The sequence below is a fragment of the Taudactylus pleione genome, unplaced genomic scaffold (assembly GCF_031769625.1).
Source record: "Taudactylus pleione unplaced genomic scaffold, aTauple2 ptg000212l, whole genome shotgun sequence".
NCBI lineage: Eukaryota > Metazoa > Chordata > Amphibia > Anura > Myobatrachidae > Taudactylus > Taudactylus pleione.
The window spans coordinates 1-19,120 of NW_028284614.1; positions in this window are offsets into that span (position 1 = coordinate 1).

Below are 19,120 nucleotides of genomic sequence, written 5' to 3' on the forward strand. Positions count from 1 at the left end.
GCAAACATTGAAACAGCAGAGGGGGACCTGCTGAGAACCCCTAAGAGGCGGCCGAAGTGCCGGCAAACATTGAAACAGCAGAGGGGGATCTGCTGAGAACCCCTAAGAGACGGCCAAAGCACCGGCAAACATTGAAACAGCAATGGGGGACCTGCTGAGAACCCCTATGAGGCGGCCGAAGCGCCGAGAAACATTGAAACAGCAGCTGGAGACCTGCTGAGAACCCATAAGAGGCAGCCAAAGCGCCGACAAACATTGAAACAGCAGCGGGGGACCTGCTGAGAACCCCTAAGAGGCGGCCGAAGCACTGGCAAACATTAAAACAGCAGAGGAGGACCTGCTGAGAACCCCCTAAGAGGCGGCCGACGTGCCGACAAACATTGAAACAGCAGAGGGGCACCTGCTGAGAACCCCTAAGAGGCGGCCTAAGCACCGACAAACATTGAAACAGCAGAAGGGGACCTGCTGAGAACCCCTAAGAGGTGGCCAAGACGCAGACATACATTAAAAACAGCAGAGGGGGACCTGCTGAAAACCCCTAAGAGGCAGCCGAAGCGCCGACAAACAATGAATTAGTAGAGGGAGACCTGCTGAGAACCCCTAAGAGGCGGCAGAAGCGTTGACAAACAATGAAACAGCAGAGGAGGACATGCTGAGAACCCCTAAGAGGCGGCCCAAGCGCCGACAAACAATGAAACAGCAGAGGGGGACCTGCTGAGAACCCCTAAGAGGCGGCCGAAGCGCCGGCAAATATTGAAACAGCAGAGGGGGACCATCTGAGAACCCCTAAGAGGCGACCAAAGCACCGGCAAATATTGAAACAGCAGAGGGGGACCTGCTGAGAACCCCTAAGAGGTGGCCGAAGCGCCAACAAACATTGAAACAGCAGAGGGGGATCTGCTGAGAACCCCTCAGAGGCGGCCGACGCACCGACAAACATTGAAACAGCAGAGGAGGACCTGCTGAGAACACCTAAGAGGCGGCCGACGCGCCGACAAACATTGAAACAGCCAGAGGGGGACCTGCTGAGAACCCCTAAGAGGTGGCCTAAGCGCCGAAAAACATTGAAACAGCAGAGGGGGACCTGCTGAGAACCCCTAAGAGGCGGCCGAAGCGCCGGCAAACATTGAAACAGCAGAGGGGGACCTGCTGAGAACCCCTAAGAGGCGGCCTAAGCACCGACAAACATTAAAAACTGCAGAGGGTGACCTGCTGAGAACCCCTAAGAGGTGGCCAAGGCGCAGACATACATTAAAAACAGCAGAGGGGGGACCTGCTGAGAACCCCTAAGAGGTGGCCTAAGCGCTGACAAACATTGATACAGCAGAGGGTGACCTGCTTAGAACCCCTAAGAGGCGGCCGATGCGCCGGCAAACATTGAAACAGCAGAGGGGGACATGCTGAGAACCCCTAAGAGGCGGCCGAAGCACAAACAAACATTAAAAACAGCAGAGGGTGACCTGCTGAGAACCCCTAAGAGGTGGTCAAGGCGCAGACATACATTAAAAACAGCAGAGGGGGACCTGCTGAGAACCCCTAAGAGGCAGTTGAAGTGCGCACAAACATTGAAACAGCAGAGGGGGATCTGCTGAGAACCCCTAAGAGGCAGCCGAAGTGCCAACAAACATTGAAACAGTAGAGGGGGACCTGCTGAGATACCCTAAGAGGCGGCCGAAGCGCCGACAACCATTGAATCAGCTAAGGGGGGACCTGCTGAGAACCCCTAAGAGGCGGCCAAAGCACCATCAACCATTAAAAACAGCAGAGGGGGACTTCCTGAGGACCCCTAAGAGGCGGCCGAAGCGCCAACAAACATTGATACAGCAGAGGGGAGACATGCTGAGAAACCCCTAAGAGGCAGCCAAAGCGCCGACAAACAATGAAACAACAGAGGGGGACCTGCTGAGAAACCCCTAAGAGGCGGCCTAAGAGCCGACAAACATTGAAACAGCAGAGGGGGACCTGCTGAGAACCCCTAAGAGGTGGCCAAAGCGCCGGCAAACATTGAAACAGCAGAGGGGGACCTGCTGAGAACCCCTAAGCGGCGGCCGAAGCACCAGCAAACATTAAAACAGCAGAGTGGGACCTGCTGTGAACCCCTATGAGGCGGCCGAAGCGCCGACAAACATTGAAACAGCAGAGGGGGGACCTGCTGAGAACCCCTAAGAGGCGGCCGAAGAGAAGGCAAACATTGAAACAGCAGCGGGAGACCTGCTAAGAACCCATAAGAGGCAGCCAGAACGCCAACAAACATTGAAACAGCAGCGGGGGGACCTGCTGAGAACCCCTAAGAGGCGGCCGAAGCGCTGGCAAACATTGAAACAGCAGAGGGGGACCTGCTGAGAACCCCTAAAAGGTGGTCAAGGCGCCGGAAAACATTGAAACAGCAAAGGGGGATCTGCTGAGAACCCCTAAGAGACGGCCAAACCACCGGCAAACATTGAAACAGCAATGGGGGACCTGCTGATAACCCCTATGAGGCGGCTCGAAGCGCCGAGAAACATTGAAACAGCAGCTGGAGACCTGCTGAGAACCCATAAGAGGGCAGCCAAAGCGCCGACAAACATTGAAACAGCAGCGGGGGACCTGCTGAGAACCCCTAAGAGGCCGGCCGAAGCGCTGGCAAACATTAAAACAGCAGAGGAGGACCTGCTGAGAACCCCTAAGAGGCGGCCGACGTGCCGACAAACATTGAAACAGCAGAGGGGGACCTGCTGAGAACCCCTAAGAGGCGGCCTAAGCACCGACAAACATTGAAACAGCAGAAGGGGACCTGCTGAGAACCCCTATGAGGTGGCCAAAGACGCAGACATACATTAAAAACAGCAGAAGGGGGACCTGCTGAGAACCCCTAAGAGGTGGCCGAAGTGCCGACAAACATTGAAACAGTAGAGGGGGACCTGCTGAGAAACCTTAAGTGGCGGCCGAAGCGCCGACAAACAATGAAACAGCAGACGGGGACATGCTGAGAACCCCTATGAGGCGGCCCAAGCGCCGACAATCAATAAAACAGCAGAGGGGGACCTGATGAGAACCCCTAAGAGGCGGCCGAAGCGCCAGCAAACATTGAAACAGCAGAGAGGGAGCTGCTGAGAACCCCTAAGAGGCGGCCCGAAGCACCGGCAAACATTGAAACAGCAGAGGGGGGACCTGCTCAGAACCCCTAAAAGGCGGCTGAAGCGCCAGCAAACATTGAAACAGCAGAGGCGGACCTGCTGAGTACCCCTATGAGGCGGTGCCGAAGCACCGGCAAACATTGAAACAGCAGAGGGGGACCTGCTGAGAACCCCTAAGAGGCGGCCGAAGCACCAACAAACATTGAAACAGCAGAGGGGGATCTGCTGAGAACCCCCTTAGAGGCGGCCGACGCTCCGACAAACATTGAAACAGCAGAGGGGGCACCTGCTGAGAACCCCTAAGAGGCGGCCGAAGCGCCGACAAACATTGAAACAGCAGAGGGGACCATCTGAGAAACCCTAAGAGGCGGCCAAAGCGTCGACAAACATTGAAACAGCAGAGGGGGACCTGCTGAGAACCCCTAAGAGGCGGCCGAAGCGCCGACAAACATTGAAACAGCAGAGGGGGACCTGCTGAGAACCCCTTAGAGGTGGCCGAAGCGCCGACAAACATTGAAACAGCAGAGGGGGACCTGCTGAGAACCCCCTAAGAGGGCGGCCGAAAGCGCCGACAAACAATGAAACAGTAGAGGGGGACCTGCTGAGAACCCCTAAGAGGCGGCCGAAGCGCTGACAAACAATGAAACAGCAGAGGGGGACATGCTGAGAACCCCCTAATAGGCGGCCCAAGCACCGACAATCAATGAAACAGCAGAGGGGGCCTGCTGAGAACCCCTAAGAGGCGGCCGAAGCGCCGGCAAACATTGAAACAGCAGAGGGGGACCTGCTGAGAACCCCTAAGAGGCGGCCGAAGCGCCGGCAAACATTGAAACAGCAGAGGGGGACCTGCTGAGAACCCCTAAGAGGCGGCTGACACGCTGACAAACATTGAAACAGCAGAGGGGGACCTGCTCAGAACCCCTAAGAGGCGGCCGACACGCTTGCAAACATTGAAACAGCAGAGGGGGACCTGCTCAGAACCCCTAAGAGGCGGCTGAAGCGCCAGCAAACATTGAAACAGCAGAGGGGGACCTGCTGAGTTCCCCTAAGAGGCGGCCGAAGCACCGGCAAACATTGAAACAGCAGAGGGGGGACCTGCTGAGAACCCATAAGAGGCGGCCGAAGCGCCAACAAACATTGAAACAGCAGAGGGGGATCTGCTGAGAACCCCTCATAGGCGGCAGACGCTCCGACAAACATTGAAACAGCAGTGGGGGACCTGCTGAGAACCCCTAAGAGGCGGCCGACGCGCTGACAAACATTGAAACAGCAGAGGTGGACCTGCTGAGAACCGCTAGGAGGTGGCCTAAGCGCCGACAAACATTGAAACAGCAGAGGGGGACCTGCTGAGAACCCCTAAGAGGCGGCCGAAGCGCCGGCAAACATTAAAAACAGCAGAGAGGTGACCCTGCTGAGAACCCCTAAGAGGCGGCTGAAGTGCGCTCAAACATTGAAACAGCAGAGGGGGGATCTGCTGAGAACCCCTAAGAGGCGGCCGAAGCGCAAACAAACATTGAAACAGGAGAGGGGGGGCCTGCTCAGAACCCCTAAGAGGCAGCCGAAGCACCGACAAACATTGAAACAGCAGAGGGGGACCTGCTGAGAACCCCTAAGAGGCGGCCGAAGCGCCGACAAACATTGAAACAGCAAAGGGGGACCTGCTGAGAACCCCTAAGAGGCGGCTGAAGTGCCGACAAACATTGAAACAGCAGAGGGGAACCTGCTGGGACCCCCTAAGAGGCGGCCAAAGCGTCAACAAATATTGAAAAAGCAGAGGGGGACCAGCTGAGAATCCCTAAGAGGCGGCCGAAGCGCCGACAAACATTGAAACAGCAGAGTGGGACCTGCTGAGAACCCCTAAGAGGCAGCCGAAGCGCCGACAAACAATGAAACAGTAGAGGGAGACCTTCTGAGAACCCCTAAGAGGCGGCAGAAGCGCCGACAAACAATGAAACAGCAGAGGGGGACCTGCTGAGAACCCCTAAGAGGCAGCCCAAGCGCCGACAAACAATGAAACAGCAGAGGGGGACCTGCTGAGAACCCCTAAGAGGCGGCCGAAGCGCCGGCAAATATTGAAACAGCAGAGTGGGACCTGCTGAGAACCCCTAAGAGGCGACCGAAGCACCGGCAATTAATGAAACAGCAGAGGGGGACCTGCTGAGAACCCCTAAGAGGTGGCCGAAGCGCCGACAAACATTGAAACAGCAGAGGCGGACCTGCTGAGTACCCCTATGAGGCGGCCGAAGCACCGGCAAACATTGAAACAGCAGAGGGGGACCTGCTGAGAACCCCTAAGAGGCGGCCGAAGCACCAACAAACATTGAAACAGCAGAGGGGGATCTGCTGAGAACCCCTCAGAGGCGGCCGACACTCGGACAAACATTGAAACAGCAGAGGGGGACCTGCTGAGAACCCCTAAGAGGCGGCCGAAGCGCCGACAAACATTGAAACAGCAGAGGGGGACCATCTGAGAAACCCTAAGAGGCGGCCGAAGCGTCAACAAACATTGAAACAGCAGAGGGGGACCTGCTGAGAACCCCTAAGAGGCGGCCGAAGCGCCGACAAACATTGAAACAGCAGAGGGGGACCTGCTGAGAACCCCTTAGAGGTGGCCGAAGCGCCGACAAACATTGAAACAGCAGAGGGGACCTGCTGAGAACCCCTAAGAGGCGGCCGAAGCGCCGACAAACAATGAAACAGTAGAGGGGGACCTGCTGAGAACCCCTAAGAGGCGGCCGAAGCGCTGACAAACAATGAAACAGCAGAGGGGGACATGCTGAGAACCCCTAATAGGCGGCCCAAGCGCCGACAATCAATGAAACAGCAGAGGGGGCCCTGCTGAGAACCCCTAAGAGGCGGCCGAAGCGCCGGCAAACATTGAAACAGCAGAGGGGGACCTGCTGAGAACCCCTAAGAGGCGGCCGAAGCGCCGGCAAACATTGAAACAGCAGAGGGGGACCTGCTGAGAACCCCTAAGAGGCGGCCTAAGAGCCGGCAAACATTGAAACAGCAGAGGGGGACCTGCTGAGAACCCCTAAGAGGTGGCCAAAGCGCCGGCAAACATTGAAACAGCAGAGGGGGACCTGCTGAGAACCCCTAAGCGGCGGCCGAAGCACCAGCAAACATTAAAACAGCAGAGTGGGACCTGCTGAGAACCCCTATGAGGCGGCCGAAGCGCCGACAAACATTGAAACAGCAGAGGGGGACCTGCTGAGAACCCCTAAGAGGCGGCCGAAGAGCCGGCAAACATTGAAACAGCAGCGGGAGACCTGCTAAGAACCCATAAGACGCAGCCAGAACGCCAACAAACATTGAAACAGCAGCGGGGGACCTGCTGAGAACCCCTAAGAGGCGGCCCAAGCGCTGGCAAACATTGAAACAGCAGAGGGGGACCTGCTGAGAACCCCTAAGAGGCGGCCGAAGCGCTGGCAAACATTGAAACAGCAGAGGGGGACCGACTGAGAACCCCTAAGAGGCGGCCGAAGTGCCGGCAAACATTGAAACAGCAGAGGGGGACCTGCTGAGAACCCCTATGAGGTGGCCAAAGCGCTGGCAAACATTGAAACAGCAGAGGGGGATATGCTGAGAACCCCTAAGAAACGGCCAAAGCACCGGCAAACATTGAAACAGCAATGGGGGACCTGCTGAGAACCCCTAAGAGGCAGCCGACGTGCCAACAAACATTGAAACAGCAGAGGGGGACCTGCTGAGAACCCCTAAGAGGCGGCCTAAGCACCGACAAACATTGAAACAGCAGAAGGGGACCTGCTGAGAACCCCTATGAGGTGGCCAAGACGCAGACATACATTAAAAACAGCAGAGGGGGACCTGCTGAAAACCCCTAAGAGGCAGCCGAAGCGCCGACAAACAATGAATTAGTAGAGGGAGACCTGCTGAGAAACCCTAAGAGGCGGCAGAAGCGTTGACAAACAATGAAACAGCAGAGGAGGACATGCGGAGAACCCCTAAGAGGCGGCCCAAGCACCGACAATCAATGAAACAGCAGAGGGGGACCTGCTGAGAACCCCTAAGAGGCGGCCGAAGCGCCGGCAAATATTGAAACAGCAGAGGGGGACCTGCTGAGAACCCCTAAGAGGCGACCAAAGCACCGGCAAATATTGAAACAGCAGAGGGGGACCTGCTGAGAACCCCTAAGAGGCGACCAAAGCACCGACAAACATTGAAACAGCAAAGGGGGCCTGCTGAGAAACCCTAAGAGGCGGCCGAAGCACCGGCAAACATTGAAACAGCAGAGGGGGACCTGCTGAGAACCCCTAAGAGGTGACCGAAGTGGCGGCAAACATTGAAACAGCAGAGGGGGACCTGCTGAGAACCCCTAAGAGACGGCCGAAGCACCGGCAAACACTGAAACAGCAGAGGGGGACCTGCTGAGAACCCCTAAGAGGCGGACGAAGCGCCAACAAACATTGAAACAGCAGAGGGGGATCTGCTGAGAACCCCTCAGAGGCGGCCGACGCGCCGACAAACATTGAAACAGCAGAGGAGAACCTGCTGAGAACACCTAAGAGGCGGCCGACGCGCCGACAAACATTGAAACAGCAGAGGGGGACCTGCTGAGAACCCCTAAGAGGTGGCCTAAGCGCCGAAAAACATTGAAACAGCAGAGGGGGACCTGCTGAGAACCCCTAAGAGGCGGCCGAAGCACCTGCAAACATTGAAACAGCAGAGGGGGACCTGCTGAGAACCCCTAAGAGGCGGCCGAAGCACCGACAAACATTAAAAACTGCAGAGGGTGACCTGCTGAGAACCCCTAAGAGGTGGCCAAGGCGCAGACATACATTAAAAACAGCAGAGGGGGACCTGCTGAGAACCCCTAAGAGGTGGCCTAAGCGCCGACAAACATTGATACAGCAGAGGGGGACCTGCTGAGAACCCCTAAGAGGCGGCCGATGCGCCGGCAAACATTGAAACAGCAGAGGGGGACCTGCTGAGAACCCCTAAGAGGCGGCCGAAGCGCCGGCAAACATTGAAACAGCAGAGGGGGACCTGCTGAGAACCCCTAAGAGGCGGCCGAAGCACCGACAAACATTAAAAACTGCAGAGGGTGACCTGCTGAGAACCCCTAAGAGGTGGTCAAGGCGCAGACATACATTAAAAACAGCAGAGGGGGACCTGCTGAGAACCCCTAAGAGGCGGTTGAAGTGCGCACAAACATTGAAACAGCAGAGGGGGATCTGCTGAGAACCCCTAAGAGGCAGCCGAAGTGCCAACAAACATTGAAACAGTAGAGGGGGACCTGCTGAGATACCCTAAGAGGCGGCCGAAGCGCCAACAACCATTGAATCAGCTAAGGGGGACCTGCTGAGAACCCCTAAGAGGCGGCCAAAGCACCAACAACCATTAAAAACAGCAGAGGGGGACCTGCTGAGGACCCCTAAGAGGCGGCCGAAGCGCCAACAAACATTGATACAGCAGAGGGAGACATGCTGAGAGCCCCTAAGAGGCAGCCGAAGCGCCGACAACCAATGAAACAGCAGAGGGGGACCTGCTGAGAACCCCTAAGAGGCGGCCGAAGAGCCGGCAAACATTGAAACAGCAGAGGGGGACCTGCTGAGAACCCCTAAGAGGTGGCCAAAGCGCCGGCAAACATTGAAACAGCAGAGGGGGACCTGCTGAGAACCCCTACGAGGTGGCCAAAGCGCCGGCAAACATTGAAACAGCAGAGGGGGATCTGCTGAGAACCCCTAAGAGACGGCCAAAGCACCGGCAAACATTGAAACAGCAATGGGGGACCTGCTGATAACCCCTATGAGGCGGCTCGAAGCGCCGAGAAACATTGAAACAGCAGCTGGAGACCTGCTGAGAACCCATAAGAGGCAGCCAAAGCGCCGACAAACATTGAAACAGCAGCGGGGGACCTGCTGAGAACCCCTAAGAGGCGGCCGAAGCGCTGGCAAACATTAAAACAGCAGAGGAGGACCTGCTGAGAACCCCTAAGAGGCGGCCGACGTGCCGACAAACATTGAAACAGCAGAGGGGGACCTGCTGAGAACCCCCTAAGAGGCGGCCTAAGCACCGACAAACATTGAAACAGCAGAAAGGGACCTGCTGAGAACCCCTATGAGGTGGCCAAGACGCAGACATACATTAAAAACAGCAGAGGGGGACCTGCTGAGAACCCCTAAGAGGTGGCCGAAGTGCCGACAAACATTGAAACAGTAGAGGGGGACCTGCTGAGAACCCTTAAGTGGCGGCCGAAGCGCCGACAAACAATGAAACAGCAGACGGGGACATGCTGAGAACCCCTATGAGGCGGCCCAAGCGCCGACAATCAATAAAACAGCAGAGGGGGACCTGATGAGAACCCCTAAGAGGCGGCCGAAGCGCCAGCAAACATTGAAACAGCAGAGGGAGACCTGCTGAAAACCCCTAAGAGGCGGCCGAAGCACCGGCAAACATTGAAACAGCAGAGGGGGACCTGCTGAGAACCCCTAAGAGGCGGCCAACGCGACGACAAACAATGAAACAGCAGAGGGGGACCTGCTGAAAACCCCTAAGAGGCGGCCGAAGCACCGGCAAACATTGAAACAGCAGAGGGGGACCTGCTCAGAACCCCTAAAAGGTGGCTGAAGCGCCAGCAAACATTGAAACAGCAGAGGCGGACCTGCTGAGTACCCCTATGAGGCGGCCGAAGCACCGGCAAACATTGAAACAGCAGAGGGGGACCTGCTGAGAACCCCTAAGAGGCGGCCGAAGCACCAACAAACATTGAAACAGCAGAGGGGGATCTGCTGAGAACCCCTCAGAGGCGGCCGACGCTCCGACAAACATTGAAACAGCAGAGGGGGACCTGCTGAGAACCCCTAAGAGGCGGCAGAAGCGCCGACAAACATTGAAACAGCAGAGGGGGACCATCTGAGAAACCCTAAGAGGCGGCCGAAGCGTCGACAAACATTGAAACAGCAGAGGGGGACCTGCTGAGAACCCCTAAGAGGCGGCCGAAGCGCCGACAAACATTGAAACAGCAGAGGGGGACCTGCTGAGAACCCCTTAGAGGTGGCCGAAGCACCGACAAACATTGAAATAGCAGAGGGGACCTGCTGAGAACCCCTAAGAGGCGGCCGAAGCGCCGACAAACAATGAAACAGTAGAGGGGGACCTGCTGAGAACCCCTAAGAGGCGGCCGAAGCGCTGAAAAACAATGAAACAGCAGAGGGGGACATGCTGAGAACCCCTAATAGGCGGCCCAAGCGCCGACAATCAATGAAACAGCAGAAGGGGCCCTGCTGAGAACCCCTAAGAGGCGGCCGAAGCGCCGGCAAACATTGAAACAGCAGAGGGGGACCTGCTGAGAACCCCTAAGAGGCGGCCGAAGCGCCGGCAAACATTGAAACAGCAGAGGGGGACCTGCTGAGAACCCCTAAGAGGCGGCCGACGCGCTGACAAACATTGAAACAGCAGAGGGGGACCTGCTCAGAACCCCTAAGAGGCGGCCGACGCGCTGGCAAACATTGAAACAGCAGAGGGGGACCTGCTCAGAACCCCTAAGAGGCGGCTGAAGCGCCAGCAAACATTGAAACAGCAGAGGGGGACCTGCTGAGTTCCCCTAAGAGGCGGCCGAAGCACCGGCAAACATTGAAACAGCAGAGGGGGACCTGCTGAGAACCCATAAGAGGCGGCCGAAGCGCCAACAAACATTGAAACAGCAGAGGGGGATCTGCTGAGAACCCCTCATAGGCGGCAGACGCTCCGACAAACATTGAAACAGCAGAGGGGGACCTGCTGAGAACCCCTAAGAGGCGGCCGACGCGCTGACAAACATTGAAACAGCAGAGGGGGACCTGCTGAGAACCGCTAGGAGGTGGCCTAAGCGCCGACAAACATTGAAACAGCAGAGGGGGACCTGCTGAGAACCCCTAAGAGGCGGCCGAAGCGCCGGCAAACATTAAAAACAGCAGAGGGTGACCTGCTGAGAACCCCTAAGAGGCGGCTGAAGTGCGCTCAAACATTGAAACAGCAGAGGGGGATCTGCTGAGAACCCCTAAGAGGCGGCCGAAGCGCAAACAAACATTGAAACAGGAGAGGGGGGCCTGCTCAGAACCCCTAAGAGGCAGCCGAAGCACCGACAAACATTGATACAGCAGAGGGGGACCTGCTGAGAACCCCTAAGAGGCGGCCGAAGCGCCGACAAACATTGAAACAGCAAAGGGGGACCTGCTGAGAACCCCTAAGAGGCGGCTGAAGTGCCGACAAACATTGAAACAGCAGAGGGGGACCTGCTGAGACCCCCTAAGAGGCGGCCAAAGCGTCAACAAATATTGAAAAAGCAGAGGGGGACCAGCTGAGAACCCCTAAGAGGCGGCTGAAGCGCCGACAAACATTGAAACAGCAGAGTGGGACCTGCTGAGAACCCCTAAGAGGCAGCCGAAGCGCCGACAAACAATGAAACAGTAGAGGGAGACCTTCTGAGAACCCCTAAGAGGCGGCAGAAGCGCCGACAAACAATGAAACAGCAGAGGGGGACATGCTGAGAACCCCTAAGAGGCGGCCCAAGTGCCGACAAACAATGAAACAGCAGAGGGGGACCTGCTGAGAACCCCTAAGAGGCGGCCGAAGCGCCGGCAAATATTGAAACAGCAGAGTGTGACCTGCTGAGAACCCCTAAGAGGCGACCGAAGCACCGGCAATTAATGAAACAGCAGAGGGGGACCTGCTGAGAACCCCTTAGAGGTGGCCGAAGCGCCGACAAACATTGAAACAGCAGAGGCGGACCTGCTGAGTACCCCTATGAGGCGGCCGAAGCACCGGCAAACATTGAAACAGCAGAGGGGGACCTGCTGAGAACCCCTAAGAGGCGGCCAAAGCACCAACAAACAGTGAAACAGCAGAGGGGGATCTGCTGAGAACCCCTCAGAGGCGGCCGACGCTCCGACAAACATTGAAACAGCAGAGGGGGACCTGCTGAGAACCCCTAAGAGGCGGCCGAAGCGCCGACAAACATTGAAACAGCAGAGGGGGACCATCTGAGAAACCCTAAGAGGCGGCCGAAGCGTCAACAAACATTGAAACAGCAGAGGGGGACCTGCTGAGAACCCCTAAGAGGCGGCCGAAGCGCCGACAAACATTGAAACAGCAGAGGGGGACCTGCTGAGAACCCCTAAGAGGTGGCCGAAGCGCCGACAAACATTGAAACAGCAGAGGGGACCTGCTGAGAACCCCTAAGAGGCGGCCGAAGTGCCGACAAACAATGAAACAGTAGAGGGGGACCTGTTGAGAACCCCTAAGAGGCGGCCGAAGCGCTGACAAACAATGAAACAGCAGAGGGGGACATGCTGAGAACCCCTAATAGGCGGCCCAAGCGCCGACAATCAATGAAACAGCAGAGGGGGCCCTGCTGAGAACCCCTAAGAGGCGGCCGAAGTGCCGGCAAACATTGAAACAGCAGAGGGGGACCTGCTGAGAACCCCTAAGAGGCGGCCGAAGCGCCGGCAAACATTGAAACAGCAGAGGGGGACCTGCTGAGAACCCCTAAGAGGCGGCTGACGCGCTGACAAACATTGAAACAGCAGAGGGGGACCTGCTCAGAACCCCTAAGAGGCGGCCGACGCGCTGGCAAACATTGAAACAGCAGAGGGGGACCTGCTTAGAACCCCTAAGAGGCGGCTGAAGCGCCAGCAAACATTGAAACAGCAGAGGGGGACCTGCTGAGTTCCCCTAAGAGGCGGCCGAAGCACCGGCAAACATTGAAACAGCAGAGGGGGACCTGCTGAGAACCCATAAGAGGCGGCCGAAGCACCAACAAACATTGAAACAGCAGAGGGGGATCTGCTGAGAACCCCTCATAGGCGGCAGACGCTCCGACAAACATTGAAACAGCAGAGGGGGACCTGCTGAGAACCCCTAAGAGGCGGCCGACGCGCTGACAAACATTGAAACAGCAGAGGGGGACCTGCTGAGAACCGCTAGGAGGTGGCCTAAGCGCCGACAAACATTGAAACAGCAGAGGGGGACCTGCTGAGAACCCCTAAGAGGCGGCCGAAGCGCCGGCAAACATTAAAAACAGTAGAGGGTGACCTGCTGAGAACCCCTAAGAGGCGGCTGAAGTGCGCTCAAACATTGAAACAGCAGAGGGGGATCTGCTGAGAACCCCTAAGAGGCGGCCGAAGCGCAAACAAACATTGAAACAGGAGAGAGGGGCCTGCTCAGAACCCCTAAGAGGCAGCCGAATCACCGACAAACATTGAAACAGCAGAGGGGGACCTGCTGAGAACCCCTAAGAGGCGGCCGAAGCGCCGACAAACATTGAAACAGCAAAGGGGGACCTGCTGAGAACCTCTAAGAGGCGGCTGAAGTGCCAACAAACATTGAAACAGCAGAGGGGGACCTGCTGAGACCCCCTAAGAGGCGGCCAAAGCATCAACAAATATTGAAAAAGCAGAGGGGGACCAGCTGAGAACCCCTAAGAGGCGGCCGAAGCGCCGACAAACATTGAAACAGCAGAGTGGGACCTGCTGAGAACCCCTAAGAGGCAGCCGAAGCGCCGACAAACAATGAAACAGTAGAGGGAGACCTTCTGAGAACCCCTAAGAGGCGGCAGAAGCGCCGACAAACAATGAAACAGCAGAGGGGGACATGCTGAGAACCCCTAAGAGGCGGCCCAAGCGCCGACAAACAATGAAACAGCAGAGGGGGACCTGCTGAGAACCCCTAAGAGGCGACCGAAGCACCGGCAATTAATGAAACAGCAGAGGGGGACCTGCTGAGAACCCCTAAGAGGTGGCCGAAGCGCCGACAAACATTGAAACAGCAGAGGGGGCCTGCTGAGAACCCCTAAGAGGTGGCCGAAGCACCGGCAAACATTGAAACAGCAGAGGGGGACCTGCTGAGAACCCCGAAGAGGCGACCGAAGTGGGGGCAAACATTGAAACAGCAGAGGGGGACCTGCTGAGAACCCCTAAGAGGCGGCCGAAGCACCGGCAAACACTGAAACAGCAGAGGGGGATTTACTGAGAACCCCTAAGAGGCGGCTGAAGCACCAACAAACATTGAAACAGCAGAGGAGGACCTGCTCAGAACACCTAAGAGGCGGCCGACGCGCCGACAAACATTGAAACAGCAGAGGGGGACCTGCTGAGAACCCCTAAGAGGTGGCCTAAGCGCCGAAAAACATTGAAACAGCAGAGGGGGATCTGCTGAGAACCCCTCAGAGGCGGCCGACGCTCCGACAAACATTGAAACAGCAGAGGGGGACCTGCTGAGAACCCCTAAGAGGCGGCCGAAGCGCCGACAAACATTGAAACAGCAGAGGGGGACCATCTGAGAAACCCTAAGAGGCGGCCGAAGCGTCGACAAACATTGAAACAGCAGAGGGGGACCTGCTGAGAACCCCTAAGAGGCGGCCGAAGCGCCGACAAACATTGAAACAGCAGAGGGGGACCTGCTGAGAACCCCTTAGAGGTGGCCGAAGCGCCGACAAACATTGAAACAGCAGAGGGGACCTGCTGAGAACCCCTAAGAGGCGGCCGAAGCACCGACAAACAATGAAACAGTAGAGGGGGACCTGCTGAGAACCCCTAAGAGGCGGCCGAAGCGCTGACAAACAATGAAACAGCAGAGGGGGACATGCTGAGAACCCCTAATAGGCGGCCCAAGCGCCGACAATCAATGAAACAGCAGAGGGGGCCCTCCTGAGAACCCCTAAGAGGCGGCCGAAGCGCCGGCAAACATTGAAACAGCAGAGGGGGACCTGCTGAGAACCCCTAAGAGGCGGCCGAAGCGCCGGCAAACATTGAAACAGCAGAGGGGGACCTGCTGAGAACCCCTAAGAGGCGGCCGACGCGCTGACAAACATTGAAACAGCAGAGGGGGACCTGCTCAGAACCCCTAAGAGGCGGCCGACGCGCTGGCAAACATTGAAACAGCAGAGGGGGACCTGCTCAGAACCCCTAAGAGGCGGCTGAAGCGCCAGCAAACATTGAAACAGCAGAGGGGGACCTGCTGAGTTCCCCTAAGAGGCGGCCGAAGCACCGGCAAACATTGAAACAGCAGAGGGGGACCTGCTGAGAACCCATAAGAGGCGGCCGAAGCGCCAACAAACATTGAAACAGCAGAGGGGGATCTGCTGAGAACCCCTCATAGGCGGCAGACGCTCCGACAAACATTGAAACAGCAGAGGGGGACCTGCTGAGAACCCCTAAGAGGCGGCCGACGCGCTGACAAACATTGAAACAGCAGAGGGGGACCTTCTGAGAACCGCTAGGAGGTGGCCTAAGCGCCGACAAACATTGAAACAGCAGAGGGGGACCTGCTGAGAACCCCTAAGAGGCGGCCGAAGCGCCGGCAAACATTAAAAACAGCAGAGGGTGACCTGCTGAGAACCCCTAAGAGGCGGCTGAAGTGCGCTCAAACATTGAAACAGCAGAGGGGGATCTGCTGAGAACCCCTAAGAGGCAGCCGAAGCACCGACAAACATTGAAACAGGAGAGGGGGGCCTGCTCAGAACCCCTAAGAGGCAGCCGAAGCACCGACAAACATTGAAACAGCAGAGGGGGACCTGCTGAGAACCCCTAAGAGGCGGCCGAAGCACCGACAAACATTGAAACAGCAAAGGGGGACCTGCTGAGAACCCCTAAGAGGCGGCTGAAGTGCCGACAAACATTGAAACAGCAGAGGGGGACCTGCTGAGACCCCCTAAGAGGCGGCCAAAGCGTCAACAAATATTGAAAAAGCAGAGGGGGACCAGCTGAGAACCCCTAAGAGGCGGCCGAAGCGCCGACAAACATTGAAACAGCAGAGTGGGACCTGCTGAGAACACCTAAGAGGCAGCCGAAGCGCCGACAAACAATGAAACAGTAGAGGGAGACCTTCTGAGAACCCCTAAGAGGCGGCAGAAGCGCCGACAAACAATGAAACAGCAGAGGGGGACATGCTGAGAACCCCTAAGAGGCGGCCCAAGCGCCGACAAACAATGAAACAGCAGAGTGGGACCTGCTGAGAACCCCTAAGAGGCGACCGAAGCACCGGCAATTAATGAAACAGCAGAGGGGGACCTGCTGAGAACCCCTAAGAGGTGGCCGAAGCGCCGACAAACATTGAAACAGCAGAGGCGGACCTGCTGAGTACCCCTATGAGGCGGCCGAAGCACCGGCAAACATTGAAACAGCAGAGGGGGACCTGCTGAGAACCCCTAAGAGGCGGCCGAAGCACCAACAAACATTGAAACAGCAGAGGGGGATCTGCTGAGAACCCCTCAGAGGCGGCCGACGCTCCGACAAACATTGAAACAGCAGAGGGGGACCTGCTGAGAACCCCTAAGAGGCGGCCGAAGCGCCGACAAACATTGAAACAGCAGAGGGGGACCATCTGAGAAACCCTAAGAGGCGGCCGAAGCGTCAACAAACATTGAAACAGCAGAGGGGGACCTGCTGAGAACCCCTAAGAGGCGGCCGAAGCGCCGACAAACATTGAAACAGCAGAGGGGGACCTGCTGAGAACCCCTAAGAGGTGGCCGAAGCGCCGACAAACATTGAAACAGCAGAGGGGACCTGCTGAGAACCCCTAAGAGGCGGCCGAAGCACCGGCAAACATTGAAACAGCAGAGGGGGACCTGCTCAGAACCCCTAAGAGGCGGCTGAAGCGCCAGCAAACATTGAAACAGCAGAGGCGGACCTGCTGAGTACCCCTAAGAGGCGGCTGAAGCACCGGCAAACATTGAAACAGCAGAGGGGGACCTGCTGAGAACCCCTAAGAGGCGGCCGAAGCGCCAACAAACATTGAAATAGCAGAGGGGGATGTGCTGAGAACACCTCAGAGGCGGCCGACGCTCCGACAAACATTGAAACAGCAGAGGGGGACCTGCTGAGAACCCCTAAGTAACGGCCGAAGCGCCGACAAACTTTGAAACAGCAGAGGGGGACCTGCTGAGAACCCCTTAGAGGCTGCCGAAGCGTCGACAAACATTGAAACAGCAGAGGGGACCTACTGAGAACCCCTAAGAGGCGGCCGAAGCGCCGACAAACATTGAAACAGCAGAGGGGGACCTGCTGAGAACCCTAAGAGGTGGCCAAAGCGCCGGCAAACATTGAAACAGCAGAGGGGGACCTGCTGAGAACCCCTAAGAGGCAGCAGAAGCACCGGCAAACATTGAAACAGCAGAGGGGGACCTGCTGAGAAGCCCTAAGAGGCGGCCGACGCGCTGACAAAGATTGATACAGCAGAGGGGGACCTGCTCTGAACCCCTAAGAGGCGGCCGAAGCGCCGGCAAACATTGAAACAGCAGAGTGGGACCTTCTCAGAACCCCTAAGAGGCGGCTGAAGCGCCAGCAAACATTGAAACAGCAGAGGGGGACCTGTTGAGTACCCCTAAGAGGTGGCCAAAGCACCGGCAAACATTGAAACAGCAGAGGGGGACCTGCTGAGAACCCCAAAGAGGCGGCCGAAGCGCCAACAAACATTGAAACAGCAGAGGGGGATCTGCTGAGAACCCCTCAGAGGCGGCCGACGCTCCGACAAACATTGAAACAGCAGAGGGGGACCTGCTGAGAACCCCTAAGAGGCGGCCGACGCGCCGACAAACATTGAAACAGCAGAGGGGGACCTGCTGAGAACCCCTAGGAGGTGGCCTAAGCGCCGACAAACATTGAAATAGCAGAGGGGGACCTGCTGAGAACCCCTAAGAGGCGGCCGAAGTGCCGGCAAACATTGATGCAGCAGAGGGGGACCTGCTGAGATCCCCTAGGAGGCGGCCGAAGCACCAACAAACATTAAAAACAGCAGAGGGTGACCTGCTGAGAACCCCTAAGAGGTGGCCAAGGCACAGACATACATTAAAAACAGCAGAGGGGGACCTGCTGAGAACCCCTAAGAGGCAGCTGAAGTGCACACAAACATTGAAACAGCAGAGGGGGATCTGCTGAGAACCCCTAAGAGGCTGCTGAAGCGCCAACAAACATTGAAACAGGAGAGGGGGACCTGCTGAGAACCCCTAAGAGGCAGCCGAAGCGCCGACAAACATTGAAACAGCAGAGGGGGATCTGCTGAGAACCCCTAAGAGACGGCCGAAGCGCCAACAAACATTAAAAACAGCAGAGGGCGACCTGCTGAAAACCCCTAAGAGGTGGCCAAGGCACAGACATACATTAAAAACAGCAGAGGGGGACCTGCTGAGAACCCCTAAGAGGCGGCTGAAGTGCACACAAACATTGAAACAGCAGAGGGGCATCTGCTGAGAGCCCGTAAGAGGCGGCCGAAGCGCCAACAAACATTGAAACAGGAGAGGGGGACCTGCTGAGAACCCCTAAGAGGCGGCCGAAGAGCCGACAAACATTGAAACAGCAGAGGGGGACCTGCTGAGAACCCCTAAGAGGCGGCCGAAGTGCCGACAAACATTGAAACAGCAGAGGGGGACCTGCTGAGAACCCCTAAGAGGCGGCCAAAGCATCAACAAACATTGAAAAAGCAGAGGGGGACCAGCTGAGAACCCCTAAGAGGCGGCCGAAGCGCCGACAAACATTGAAACAGCAGAGGGGGACCTGCTGTGAACCCCTAAGAGGCGGCCGAAGTGCCGACAAACATTGAAACAGCAGAGGGGGACCTGCTGAGAACCCCTAAGAGGCAGCCGAAGCGCCGACAAACAATGAAACAGTAGAGAGAGACCTGCTGAGAACCCCTAAGAGGCGGCAGAAGTGCCGACAAACAATGAAACAGCAGAGGGGGACATGCTGAGAACCCCTAAGAGGCGGCCCAAGCGCCAACAACAATGAAACAGCAGAGGGGGACCTGCTGAGAGCCCCTAAGAGGCGGTCGAAGCTCTGGCAAATATTGAAACAGCAGAGGGGGACCTGCTGAGAACCCCTAAGAGGCGACCGAAGCACCGGCAAACATTGAAACAGCAGAGAGTGACCTGCTGAGAACCCCTAAGAGGCGGCCAAAGTGCCGACAAACATTGAAACAGCAGAAGGGGCCTGCTGAGAACCCCTAAGAGGCAGCCGATGCGCCGGCAAACATTGAAACAGCAGAGGGGGACCTGCTGAGAACCCCTAAGA